The sequence below is a fragment of the Podarcis filfolensis genome, assembly GCF_964270895.1.
Source record: "Podarcis filfolensis genome assembly, chromosome: 2".
NCBI lineage: Eukaryota > Metazoa > Chordata > Lepidosauria > Squamata > Lacertidae > Podarcis > Podarcis filfolensis.
This window is the reverse complement of record NC_139605.1, coordinates 54619718-54634433: the sequence shown is the minus strand read 5'-3', so window position 1 is coordinate 54634433 and position 14716 is coordinate 54619718. Positions and strand designations below refer to the sequence as shown.

The 14716-nt window shown below is 45.6% G+C and overlaps 1 protein-coding gene across 2 annotated transcripts in view; it reads right to left on the bottom strand.

Moving 5' to 3' along the window:
• CAMKV (CaM kinase like vesicle associated) overlaps window positions 1–13564 on the bottom strand; it is a 61539-nt gene extending 47975 nt beyond the window's left edge. The window contains exon 1 of one of the 2 annotated variants that reach the window (XM_083603489.1): window positions 13250–13564. The gene's annotated coding sequence lies outside the window, so the exon portion shown is untranslated. Of the gene's footprint in view, window positions 1–11814; window positions 11929–13249 lie in introns of those variants that run through there. The other variant, XM_083603488.1, reaches the window with a different exon arrangement.
• Between the last annotated feature and the right edge of the window lie 1152 nt (window positions 13565–14716).

Sequence of the window (14716 nt, the reverse complement as noted above, 5' to 3'; positions counted from 1 at the left end):
GGCACCCACCGTCTCAATTTCTCAGAGGCATTCATACATATAAATTAGCATATGCAAATTTCATGCACATTTGGTTCACGGGTCTGTGCTGTGGCACCTAAGCAACTGGAATTCAGAGACATGGAAATGATTTTGTCTAAAACCATTTCCAAGCCGCCTGCAAGAACATCCGTGCCTTCTTGCTAGCAACACAATAAGATGGAGACCCTTCTCACCACATGACAGGAAAACAGCGTCCTGTCTTTCAGTTTTACAGTCAGTCTGGGAGATTAATCAGCATGAGGATGTAAGGGAAAGGCACACTCTCTACCTGGTGGATTTCAGACACAAATGGGTGGGAAAGGATGAAAAAACATTCAACTCTAAGGCTCTTTCTTTAGAATGATCAGCCCAACTGCACTCAGGGGTGGCCTGAGATGTTTTGGCACCTGAGGCAAAGTACCCCCGCATTGGTGTGCTTGTGGGATGCTCTGCAAGGGCTCCCCCTCAAGGAAAAGTCCTTGCAGAGCCTTGTCGCTGAGCGTGGAAGATTGGGCAGAATCTCCCTTCCTGCCCAGCAGCAAAGATGGGTGGCAGAATGCCTCCTGCCTTGGCAGCTCAGCGAGAGGGGAGGCGTTCCCCAGAGCTTTGCCGCCAGTGCCTCTCTGCCCCTAGGAGTGGGGGGAGACCGGTGGCAAAGCTGGGAGGCAGAATGCTGTGCTACTCTGCCTCAGCCTCCCTTACCTGGGTTGCTTCTCCAGAGGCAGTGGGGTGGGCGGGGCGCTGCCTCTTGCATTTCCACCACCTGAGGCGGTTGCTTCACCCTGCCTCACGGGAGGGCTGGCTCTGATTGTACTCCAAATGGCAGGTAACTCTTTGTATTGTACCTTTGCTAAGACTGTAGTCCTATTCCTCACTTGCCTGGGAGCAAGCTCCATTTAATACAGTGGGACGTAGCGCTGAGCAGAAATGCACTGGGTTGCAGTGTTCACTGCTTTAATGCCAACATCCTCTACCCTGTGCAGATTTGCAAATCAAAGAAACTATTGTGGGCACCACATACACCAGCAACCAAGCACAGACTGCAAGCAAGTATATTGGCTGTAATACAGTGCTTCTTTCATGTCTAATTTCAGGGGGGAAAGGGGACCCTGCAGGCATCAAGGAAAGCTTCCATGGGCACATCTGCATCCATGGGTACCATTTTAGTGATCCTGGCAATATCCTCTAAATATTCTATTATGTGCAGATGCAACAACAGACTGTGTAGGGGGCCTATGCTACAGTTAGGCCCTCGTATCTTACCCTCCCCTCCCAAATAAACCATCAAACATATGTGGTCCAGCACAGCCATCACAGCAGCAATGAATGCAATAGCTCCAGGAAGAATCTGTAAAGGATTCCTCATTATCCCACAGTGATGCCACCACTTGTTAAAAGATTATTATAGCTACTCTTACTATAATCCTAGTTTGCTGCCACCAAACTGTCAAGGATTAACTCCTGTTATCCCACTCCACTCCAGCTCTTACTCCCCTTTACTTATTTGTTTGACCCTGTTTCCTCACTGCCACCATATATTTAAATTGCAAGTTAATGATAAACCTCTATTCACCCGTTAATAGCTGTGGCAAAGCACGGTACAAAATAGTACAGGCACCACTTCTAAGTAAAACAATGTACGTAAGATGTCTTTTGTCTTTGATCAACAAATAATTAAAAATGGGTGGTCATGCTTAGCTTTAAATTTAATATATAATAAACTTAACTTGGCTGCTCTTACTATAAATCAGACTGTTCACTCTACCAGGTTGCTTTAACGTTAAAAAGATAATTCTGAGATACTAAGTTCTTCCTCTAGCTAATGATCCTGGCCACTCTTAACTCAGTGCTTGCTTTGACAGAATGTAACTCACAGTCCAGCCAACTGCAGCCCTATTGTGGAAACTTTTTACCTCTTACATGTCCTAGGAGCAAGTAAAGGTAGCATATAGACAGTTAACTCTGTACATTCCACAATGTGAATTCAGATAAAAGCAAAACCTTTATCTCATAAAACCTCCAATGAGTATACAAAAGCGATTTTTCTACAGGATCACATCTCCCCTTTTTGCAAAATATTGCCATTATAGTGCTATGAAAAGAAAATATCTATTATTATTATTATTATTATTATTATTATTATTATTATTATTAAATATTATTAAATATTATTATTTATTATTATTATTAAATATTATTAAATATCCTTAAGAGTGACTAACTTTTTGGGCTGATGAGTAAGAAGTGAGAAACAAACGTGCATTTATTGCCCTAAAATCTGCTCACGTGGGAAGGCACACATTGCGTACACTGTATGCAGGTGAGTGTAAACAATGAATTTGGCATATCAGTGAAGGCGGGGGGGGGGGGTGAGGAGAGAGAGGCTTGGGGCTCCAGCACTGACCCCATGCTGGAATTTCCTCACTGTGTTTCTTTGAACAGATGCTCCTTGCTGGTATCCTATCCACATGCTGTTGTCTTAACTTTGCTCTGAGAGTTCAGAGGTAAATAGCAAGAGGCAGAGACAGAACACACACGAACCCCTCCAAAATAGCCTGGACTGAATCTAATGGCATTGCTAACATCAATCATAGGCGCGCCAACAGGGGGAAAAAACCACACCACCAAGTTGGATGCTAGGCAGTACTAAGGAGAGGAGTAGCAGAAAGATGCTGTTTTATAAATCAGCAGCTTGTTCTTACTTCAAACACTGCCTTCCGTTACTGTTCCCCTGGGCTTAGCAGCAAGAGAACATGCTGAGAAAAGGCAGCAGGAACACTGAGAGTCATCAGGGCAATGTGGGGAGAGATGATTGCATACAAGGAGAATTACCACTGCTCTAGCAATGGGCTGGTTCAAGTTATTTTGGCACCACACTATAGGCCAGTGTGCCTCAACCAGGTGCCCTCCAGGTGTTTTTGACTACAACTCCCATCAGACCCAGTCAACCGAGGCCGATGGAAATTGTAGTCCAAAACACCTGGAGGGCATCAGGTTTGGGGAGACAAAAATGAGTCATTAACAGAGTTACTGAATTAGCAGAGAACTTCATCAGAGGATAGGCTTTTAACAAGTACTGTGTAATTAGTAACCACACACACTGGAGATTTGTGGTTGCTGTTTCAAAACTCAAATTGTGGGGGGCACTGTTAAGCGTAATTGTTTAATTGTAAATGGAAAATATCTCTGTATGTGTATTGCTAAAAGGAGCATGGAAATTTCCAGTGAAGCTCTCTGAGCACCAAACAGGCTGATAATTAACTGAGAATGTATCTCTGCTACTCTCTTATGTGCTGTTTAACTTAGATTACATGGGAGGGGTATTCAGTTGCAAATCTCCATTTTGTGGGAGTTGTCTTTGTTCTCAAGCCACCTTGCACTGATGATTCTCTCTTGGAGAGAACAGCCTCAGGCTGGAATGCAGGCTGCATGGAGAGAAATAACTTTGATTTCAGTTCTGTTTGGAGTAATTTTACATTTCTAAGAAGATGTACATTTGTTTGGACAAGCACATATTTTTTGCAACTATTTGAACGTATCACTATTGTTGTAAGTCTGTTTTGAAGAAAGTTCTGTTATTAAAGCTTTGGAACCATATTTTTGGTCTGGACAATTTTTATTCCAAGAAGAGTCAGGTTTTTATTCATCCTATTGCTCCAAATGTGCAATATTAATAACTGCAAGAGGCACACCTACCCCCACCTAGCTCTCATTGTTGCTGAGAGAATTCTCTCTGGGCTTTGCCTTTCCTTCCCCCGCCTTCTGCATGACTGCCACATACAAGGATTGGGGAAAAGGATGGAATTGGCAGTAGCTGCTTAGCAAGTGATCCTGGCGCCGAACAGCTGTGCCAGAGAGGAAGAAAGAACAGTACGCCCTGACTGTGTTCCCTCAATCCTCCAGATACTACCTGGTCTTCAGTTAGGTCTAAATGTTACACTTACCGCATTGCTAGGTGCCAGTTTAGAAACTGGAGTGTAATGTTGACAAGTGTGGTGTTTGCTCTGCATCAGGAATGGAGAACCCATGGCCGTTCAGATATTGCTGGGCTCCCAACTTCAATCAGGCCCATCCAGCATGGCCTGGTGTTAGGGATGCAGGTGTTGGAGAACAACATCTGGAGGCCACAGGCTCTCCATATCTGCTACACAGTAGTCTACTGTGGTGTGTGTGTGTGTGTGTGTGTGTGTGTGTTGTGTGGAAGCATCATATACCAAGAGAGACAGGCAGCATTGAAAGGTTGCCTTTTGTTTCCATAGACTCTTCCCTTAATTAATATAGCTACCTTGCACAGGCAGACCTTGGACTCCCTCCCTTTGTGCAAGTGCTTTTACAGACCATGATAGGTAGCAAGAGGGCTAGACTGTTTTCATAAGCTTGGCCTTCTGGCCACTGCACAAACCGCTCTGGCAGACAAATAAAAATTCCTTCCATGCCATGTGCCACGTGATGTTTCACTTCCCACACAATTAGAACAGCATGCCATGCTGAGCTGGAAAGCGGGAGACTCAACACACCACCCGCACATGATATGCACATTACAGACAAGTAAAGGCATGGCGTGAAAACTCCAAATGTCATGGAGTGATGGTACCATTTAGGCCTGGCCTTTGCCCACTCTTCCACTTGAACCTGAGCCCTGGGAAAATGTCCCGTCATCCCAGTTTGAGAAAACACTAGTAATTATTCAGAATAAGCATCCATCTTCCACTCCTTCTCCGAGGAGCTAAGGTTGCACAGAGACTCTGAAACACCCCCAGCCCCATCAAACTGGTTTTCAGGTTTATTTGAAAAAAGCCCTGACATATAAGAATGTGTAAGTATGTAGAGCAACCATAGTGACTAGCCTCAGGTTGCCCAGTGAACTTCATGGCTGAGCAGGGATTTAAATCTATAACACTCTTTAACTGAGTTATCACTTTGGCTCTCAATTAACTTGAAAATAAATCAGTCTATCTTCAGGGAAGAACATGAAAACCTTTTTTTTAACAGAGCAGTGTACAAAAACAAAACATTGGTAGCAGGCAGGCAACCTAGTATACTTTGTAATGCGAGTCATAACTGAATCACGTACCTCAGGAGAACAAATGAGCTTGAACAAAGCAATTGACATTTATAGTCTGAACATAAAAGTCCTAAAATGGAATCAGTTTTCCAAGAATCAGTTGAGTATATCAGCGAAACAAGCTACAAAGTGGAATAAATGAGCCCACCCTCCTTAAATCACACACAAAAGATTCCGGTCACAGCAAAAGGATTTAAATCTGTTGCGTATAGGTTGTTCCTATCTACTTCGTGTTTCCCCATCGCAGGTTTTTTTGGGGGACGAATGTAGCATTCTGTCACACTTCGCCAACATTTGTACCACTCATTATGCCAATATATTGACTTTGATTGAATTTAAATGGCTGAGTGCTTCATGAAGGAGTTCTTAGGGGGATATTTTCCTTAAGATCAGATCAGATGCCGGCTGGCACATTTGATCTTCAGCCATGTTTATAAATTATCTGTACCCAAGAGAGAAGCCACTTTAAGTTTGACTGTTTCATTTCAAATAGCTGCATGCCCTTAGATTTGCAAATTTGGCTTCCCTTTGGACCTCTTTTAACAAGTTGTAATGAGTCACTGCAGCCAGAATTCCCAGACCCAGAGCCTTGAACAAGTGTGAATCCTGTATCACAGGAAATAATTTTTTTACAGGGAGGTGAGCAATCAAATAGACCTTTTTGATCTTGAACTACCATAAGCACTCCAGCCTGCATCCTGAAATCCACGGACATAAAGTCCACTTGTGAATTATGCTTGTGATTTGTGAATTATCCTTTCAGCTAAAATAAACATTTCCTCAAGGTGTCTTGTGACACCTTATCTAATAAGGCATTTCTTTTTGCTGTAACAAAAGTCATATCGCTACCCCACTGGAATTTTTTCCAAACAAAACATGGTCACCTTTATGCACCCATCACATTCCATGCAGGAGTCGTCCTGTGGATTAAGTTTTACATTCTTTGTTGCCAGGATCGGGCGAGAAGAAAAGGCACAATCCACTTCTATAGACTTTATGAAGAAAGAGGCTCTGCAAGGCATCAAATATGTAACATGCTACTGAGCAAGCTTGCTGTTGGTCATCATAACTAGAGACATTTTGCTGCCTGGCAGAAAAGCCAAGTGGTGATCCCATTTTGGGAAATATATCAAACTAAGTTATTGATTGACATTTTGCTTTTCTGTACCATTACCCCAAAAATCTGCCACCTGATGTCCTAGTAGAGCTGACCCTAAGTGGGAACTTTGTTTATCTAAGGTTCCGTTCCAATGTTAAACTGCAGTTTCAGAGATAGGAGCAAAAGGTTTCATTGTGAAGTGTCAGAGGCCCAGACCCCCTCCCTGAGTGATGGCTTTCCCCTAGAACAGTGGTTCACAAACGGTGTGGCACGCCACATTGGTGTGGCAGGAGAAGATGGCAAGTGTGGCAGTAAGATTCAAGGACAATCAAAGAAACATTTCAACATGTCAGTATAGTATAGTATAGTATAGTATAGTATAGTATAGTATAGTATAGTATAGTATAGTATAGTATAGTATAGTATAGCATAGTCTCAAAATAATTTTAAATATGTCCACACCTCTCTTCAAGCACATTGGCTATTCTTCTACAGTTCTCCATGACATATTGTTCTGAACAGGGATTTTCAATTCTGACAAATATGAAAGATCAGAAAAGAGAAAAGAGCTTCTTTGTGTTGATGAGGAGACAAGAGTTTGTTTGTCTCAAATTAGACCTAATATAAATGAGATTACCCGGCAAAAGCAAGCTCACACCTCTCACTGGGAATGATTCATGATCTAATGTAGCTGCATTGTTTTTATACTTTCTGCATGTCCCATGATCGCATTATAAAGTAGTTGTGTTCTATGTTATAAATCAAGCACTGCGAGGAGTTGTTACTTTTTGCTTTCCAATGTATTTCTTATCAATAAAAAATTAAGTGAGAGGCGCAAGCAAATTTTTATTCTGAAAATGCATCCCAGAGAAAAAAGCTTGAGAACCACTGCCCTAGGAGGAGGGAAGCCAACAGCATTACTAAATTCCAAATTCTCAGGGCTTCATGATTCTCTCAAGTGGGCTGACTATATAAATAAAGAGCAATTGCCTAGACATTTAAAAATGGGCTGTTCTCCTTCGTTTAGCCCTTTACCATGTTTCCTTGCATATTAATAAACCAGGATGGATCAAAGTTGAAGCATATATAATTAATTAATTAACCCTTCCCCAACATCTTAATAACAAAACAGGCAAGCAGACAGATATGCAGATTACTGACATGCATGTATATCTGTATCTTCCGCAAGCCACGTCTTTTCAAACCCTTCTGCCTTGCTCTCCCCCTGCCTAGGCAAAGACCTATCTCTGTCAGGAACTCAAGCATGCCAGCAAGGCCAGGCTGAGCTGGTGGTTTTCACACCAGGTGCCGAGATAGCACACAGACTTGGCAGTATCTGAACAGACCCACAACATTAACTGTTCACAGATTGGGCACCAAGATGGCTTTCCTCTGCTTCTCCTTGAAGGCTTTGATTCTCCATTAAATGGAAAATGATGAGGTGGGCAATAATCCGACCCAAGTGGTCCATACATTGGTGACCTCAAGACTGGACTCCTGTAATGCCCTTTATATGGGGCTGCCCTTGTATGGGGTCCAGAAGCTGCAGCTAGTGCAGGATGCAGCAGCCAGACTGCTCACAAGAGCAGATTACGGGCAGCATGCTATTCTGCCAAGAGATATGCACCGCTTGCTGATTTGCTATCATGCCAGGTTTAAGGTCCTTGTGTTAATTTACAAAGCCCTAAACAGCTTGGACCCAACAGCTTGGACCCAACATTGGACCGTCTGATTCCTTATGCTCCACCTCTGCCACTGAGATCCTCTGATGGAGAACTTCTGGTGTTTCTCAAGCCCTTGAGGATCAGCTGGAACTCTCTACCTGTAGAGTTTTGCAAGGAACCATCCCTGCCTTCTTTCACACATCTTCTGGAAACTGCTGTTTATAGATGGGCCTTAACAATACGAGAGCCTCTTGCCAGTATAGACACGACAGATCTCAAGAGGCCATTGGTTTGACTTCCTGTGATGCTTCCTATGTTCTTGTGTTCCCAGACACTTAGGAAAAGAACCAAGTTAATGCAAGGATTGTATCCCCACATAAGTCAATCTGCTGGCAGCTACGTGGAGCAAATATCTCTCCCTACCTGTGCATTTCTCTACCCCAAAGGGATGCCAACATCCAACTGAGGTTGGAGAAAGGGAATTGTTTTAAAAGAGTGTTTTGCATGGGTTTTAGAGAGGCATCACTTCCCATTGCAAGCGCTGCCCACACGTTTCTTTTGACTCACTCTGAATTCTGGTCGGGGTTTTTTAAAAAAACAATACAGGAACTTGCAAAATCTCTTTAGTGGCTGCAGAAGTGGGATGAAATGTACCCACCAAAAGCAGCCACCTTTATTTCAAACCTCTTTCAACTGCGGAAAGAAAGACCGTCTCCATCCTGAATCTATTCCTGAGCTGAAGGCTTTTCATCTCAACAGTGAACTCTGTCTGTGAAATGCGTCAAGAGCTCCGTATGCAGTATTTATCTTAAGCGCCTTGGGGGAAAGAAGGCACCCCAGGGCCATGAAAGCAAAATACACCAAGGTTTGTGAAGCTGAGCTACAGGTTTGGGCTTTAAAATAAATGAGGGGCAGAACAGGTCCTCCCCTCACCCTCCATCACAGTAGGAGATCAGTTGATCTGCACATGTGATTGAAGCCATTTTATGTGCCAACTGCACAATCCATCTGCATGAATACAACTCAACTGTCATTCACAATGCAGGATGATGGAGGAAGGGGCTATATCAGAAAGCTCATGAATTAAAAAAAAATGTGCAGCCAAACCTATGGAACCTAGGGACCAATCCTATGGAATCATAAGAACACAAAAAGATCCCTGTGGGATCAGACCCCAAGGCCTATCTTGTTGAGCAACCTGCTTTCCAGCGTGGCCAACCAATTGCCTACAAAAAGCCTGCAAACCAGGACATGAGTGCAACACCACTCTTCCCACTTGTGCACTTCAACAACTGGAATTCAAAAGCATTCTACCTCTGATACTGGATAGTAGTACGCAGTCACTGTGGCTCATAGCAATGCTTAACCCCTTAATGAAGAAATGCATGTGAAAACACAACTTGAAGGATCCAGGCAGATTTTGCAGAAAAGGCACACACCACCAGGTGACTTGCCCATTCCAGTTCACAAATCTTTATAAAACACATGTGAATTTTGAAAGATGACATGTTTTTCCACATGCCTGTTTGGATTTGAGTTGATAGGCTGGGAGGTGGGTTTGGGGAATTCTAGCTCTGCCAAGTCATAGATGATAGCTGAAAGGGCAACGTGCAGACCATTCCAGGAATTGTGTGTGTATTTGCTGCAACGGCACTTGCTGGCTCAAGGGTTCCCCATCTCTCTCTGTGTACAAGGTGCTATGCCTAACATTGTACTTTTTTTTAAAGCTGATTTCCATCCAACATAGGATTCTCTCTTATCTTGACCCCAGATGCACTTGTATTCATTTGCACCCAACTTTCAATTAACTTAGTAAGACTAGGTGAGCCATCTTTCCTTTTCAGAATGTAAGGGAGAAGGAGCAGATGTCCTGAAGCAGAAAGCCAAAGAAAGGTTTGGTTCCGGAAACTTTCCAGCATTTATAAAATATACCTGAAAGGACATTCTGTGGGGAGGATGAACCGGTTATGTATGTTATGAGTCTGCACCCATGTGGCAGATTTTTCAGTAAGATCCATATTCATTGTCACAGGAAGGTGCTACTGTGGCACAACTAATTCTTAAAGCTGCACTCCTATGCACACTTCTCAGAGAGTGAACCACACAAAAGAGGGCTAACTTCTGAGTAAACATGCATAGGATTGGACTCCACATATTATATTTTAAAAGTGCATCTGTGCAGCCATTTTTTGTTTTGTTTTCTAAGCTCAGTCCTTAATAGATGATCCATTAAAGTGTTTACTTAAACCCCCCCACTATATATCCTTTTGGTTTAAGGAATTCTGAGCTGAAGTGTCTTTTGGGGCACACAATCACTGTGAAGGCAGCAAATCCAACATAGTTCTGGGAATAACCAACAATGGGCATAGGCCACAGGGAGGAATCAGAAGGGGCTCATTGGCAGCTCTGTGGAAAGTGAAACGTGACAGCAAGGGCCACATGCTTTAATAAGTAGACCAATTATCTAAAGCTTCCAGGAGCCAATTGTAACCAGAGAGTGTAATTTTTAATCAGGCGACTTCAGATGAATGGCACACTTGTCCACTTTTGAGAATATTTTGGTTCTAGTATGTAACTGCAACTCATCTCATCCTGTTAATACCTTTAAGAGTCACAAGAAAAATATTAAAGACTGTCTTTTTAAGAACAAGTGGTAGCTCTTTGGCACCTATTAATGATGTTTTGTAATATGAAAATTCAATCACATTATAACTAGCTATAGTTAATCTGCTAATTAAAGAGGCAGGTGATCAATCAACTAAAAATCCTTTAATTGGTTCACACGGCTACTGATAATGAAAACAGTGCATGTCATTTGCAGCTGCTGGAACCCAAAGCCTAGGGGTGAGCCCAAATGGAGTTCTCTTACTTTTGTTTACAAGGTTTGCTCAGAGTCCCTGAGCATTTGGGGAGGCACAGAGGTGGAAGGAGTCTTCTTCTGCAACTCCAATATCCCTAGCTCAGTCAAATGATGCTAATACAGCAAAGGTGGGAAAGGAATCCAATTCGAATTGGCAGGAAAGAGATCTCTGTTTCAGACGGCATAGTTTCCTCTTTCAGGGTGCCAACAGGCATATGAAGTGAGATCCACCCTCTTCGGCATGTATTAATTAGCCCTTCTTGTATCCCTAGTTTGACATGGTGTTCTACATCAAGTAATCCAGTATGTTTAAGGCGGATGTGATTTTAGGATATGGCAACAGGGCTCTGAAAAAGCCCATATAAGCAGGAGGGCTCTGAAATACTTCCCACCCTGCACTGGGATTATATGGGTTTTAACTGACTGCGAACGAATTTAATATATCCCAAATACAGGCATCAGTTTGAGGGTTTAAAACAAAAAATAAAATAAAAAATCGGGATTTTTTATTTTGGCTAGTCACAATGTTTATGGTTGTGAAAAGCAAAGATTTACAGAGCTGGTCCAAAACAATGCCAGATGATATTCACACCCCACTCCAAATATATATCTATAGAAGAGGTTTTCTTGGTGAGTTGTTTTATCCATGCTCTGGAGCCCCAGTCAAAAAGGCTACTCTGTTATTAAAAATGAACTCTAAGTTCTGTACGGATCTTAATAATGTTAACTGGATATGAGAGCATATTGGGGGTATTTAAAAGCCTCAGCAGCTACCCCTTCGAATCTCAGCTTATCGGGTGATTAAATAAAACACAGAGAAACCCACAGCCAGGGCAAAGGAGTTGAGCGCGCCTCCTTCCTTGCGGATGAGTTCCATTTGCTAACGCAGCCCCGCGGGCGCTCTTCTGCGAACCACAGCGAACGCTGGTGGCGCTGCGCACTCCAACCCCGGGGGTTTCTGTAACGAAGGACAAGAAAGCGAGGGACACGCCGTAGCCCGAGGAACACACATGCGAGAAAACGCAGGTCGAGCTTCCCACCCACAAGGCCAGGGGAGGCGGGCAGCATCTCCACCCGGGCGCCAAAACACAACCGCTAAACTTACAAGATGCCTCCCCAAGCACCGTCTGAGCGCAGATCCTCTAGTCTATGGAGATCGTTCCCTTTTTAGAGGCATCTTTAGCCTGGATCTGAATCGAAGCATAAAAACTCCTGTTCTCAAAACAACACCCCCCCCCGCACTCTCCAACCTGCAATTAAGACAGAATCTTTTAGTTGTGACATTCGCTGTTGTCATGGAAATAAGCGCGAGAGAGCGAGTTGATGGGCGGGGAAAAGGAAATCAAAATAGCAGAATCTGCCCGGGGAGAGGGGGAGCGGGCGGCAGCGAGAAAGAGTTGATGTGTGCGTGTGGAATTACAGTTGCTAATGCCGGCTAATGCCACCAGCTCCAGTTGGGCTTCCGCAGATTGTCCCATCCGGACTAGCCAGCAGCACCATCCTTTCTCAAGGCACGAAACTTGCAAGCGCATAGCTGCAACCTGTACGTTGCTTCCACCAGCCCCGTGCGCGCGCATGGATTGCTGGGGAAAGTGAAGCCGAGGAAGCTTTGCCTCCTCTCTCTGCCACGGCAGTAAAGGAAGGCGAGAAGGACCCCGAAAGAGTCTCAGTGGGAGGAGGGGACGCCTGACTCGGAAGCAGACCCCCCCCCCGCCCGCGCGCATCTGCCGCGTGGCCAGCCCGAATCCGAGCTGCCCCTACCCCGCGCCGCGCCTCCATGGCTCTCTGCGCAAGGCTGGGAAGCCAGTCTCGCCGAGTCTCTCCCATGAGAAGCGCGCAGACGACGACAGCACCTCCCGCCCCACAGGGGGCGACGTGCCTCTTTCTGCCCCGGGCCCAAGCGAGACTCCCCGATCAGCAGCAAAGGGACCAGAAGCCCGTTCCTTTTGCAGCAGCTGCAGATCGACTTCCGCGTGGGGTCTGAGCTTGCTCCTTTTCTTAACCCTCCGCCAGCCTCCTGACTCCACCGCCCCCGTCCCACTCTGAACCCCCTTTTCGCGCGCGGACCCCCCCTCCAATTAATATTTGAATGTGTGAGCGCGCTCACTGCACGGGCTGGGGAAATCAAGACAGCGCGAGTGGGTGGGTGGTTGGGTGCGGGAATGAAGATCCGCAATTACTCAGCTCGGAGTCACTTTGCCGAAGTGAAGGTGCAGCGCAGAAACACTCCGAGCAATTCACGGCGGCAACGAAGGGGAGCGTTCGCGCGCAGCCCGGTCGACCCCACAGGTTGGATCGCCGCAGGGAAGCCACTTTCTCCCCAAGCTCCGCCGCGGGACAGGCGGCTACTTCCTAGCGCGCAACCTTTCCCCCTTACAGCCGCAGCCTCAGGACCCCGCGAGGGAAAGCTTGCCGACCGAGCTTCTTAAGGCACATGCCCGGGTGTCTTCCCCGCCGTCTCCGGCGCCGAGGCTCCAGCAGGGGCCCTCCTCCCCTCGCCTCACTGCAGCAAGCCACGGGGGCCCCGCGCCAAGACCCACCTGCAAATCTGCTCTGCCGCTGGAAGGGATCAGAGGGCTGGGAAGCGTTCCGGTGGCGGCGGCGGGGGGGGGGGGGAGCTGCCCTATTTCTCGCAGCGGGGACTTCTCGCCCTCTCCGTGGTGATCGGCCCACCTCAATAGCCCGCCCGGCTCTTCCCGGGGCGAGGGTGGCTGCAGGGTTGCAAGGCGAGATGTGGCGTCCGAATCCGCCGTAGGATCCCGTCGACTGAAGATGGAGCCGAGAGCGCTCGGTGCTCCGCGGCTCCTCGCAAGTTGAGCATCTCAGTTGAGTTCCAAGTGGGAAAGTTACAAAGGATGAAACTGACAAGGGCCCGCCCAAGAAGGGTGGGGCCACGGGCGGCTGACGTCACCCGGAAACTTTACGCCCCTCCCACTACTTTTAACAATTGATCCTGGGCCCTGCCCGGGTTACCTTCTCCAGGTCCGGGACAAAATCATCTCCCAGGCTGGTTTAGAGAGGGGAAACTAGGAAGACGCGCATCATCTTCCAAACCAACCTGATCTGTCGCAAGAGAAAAGCCTTTCCATGAAACTCTGTTCATTACAGTGACGTATTTCATGTTTTCCCCGTAGTTTAACCTATATAATATACGACATTTGTAGCACCCCAGAGCGATAGAATATGCTAGTATCGCACACTTTTGTCACACAGCGCTGGGACTCGTTACATTTTCATTACATCGGGATTGAACCCCGTCATCAACCGAATAGCAAAACAGAGACACATATAACAGGAAAAGAATCATCGGTGGCACATTAGGCTTAATGGTGAAAGAACTATTTTTGGATATGGTTGCGAAACGGCATTCTTGTTGCAAAAGATGTAATTGTATACCTAAGGGAGGCTGGAGAATAAGCATTTGTCTCGCTGATTGACATTCTCCCCTTTAGAGACACACAGTTGGCAGGCTAGCTGTCTAAAGTCATACCTTCCCTGAGTCCTCTGCAATACACATCGCAGGCTCCAAGAAGAGGAGGTCCCATGGGCATGACAAGTTTGATTACGATACGATACCTGAAATCACGCCCTACAGGAATTATCCCAGAATAACAGTAAATTGCTTCCTTTTTAACTGATTTATGTAGACAGGGAAGGTGTAAAAGAGAGGCGAATGCAAGGAAAAGAGATCCATTGATGGGCAAGAGCTTTCCTCCCATATCATGTCTTCCTTGCCCATGCCAGCGGTATTGTGGTCGATATCCTGGACATGTGGATGCTCAGTGCATGAAGTTCACAGCGCTGCAGTGACCTGATACATTATGCTTTGCTAGAAGATTATGGGATTCACTTCATGTGCAGTAGGGCTGCAGTTGAGCAGTCAAACACAGTGTGAGTGTTGCAGAAAAATATATATCCCAGGTTCAGTTCCTGGCTTTTCTATGTTGGGCTGGGAAAATACCCTATCCGAAATCCTGGAGAGCTACTGCTAGTCAGTGCATTCTGGG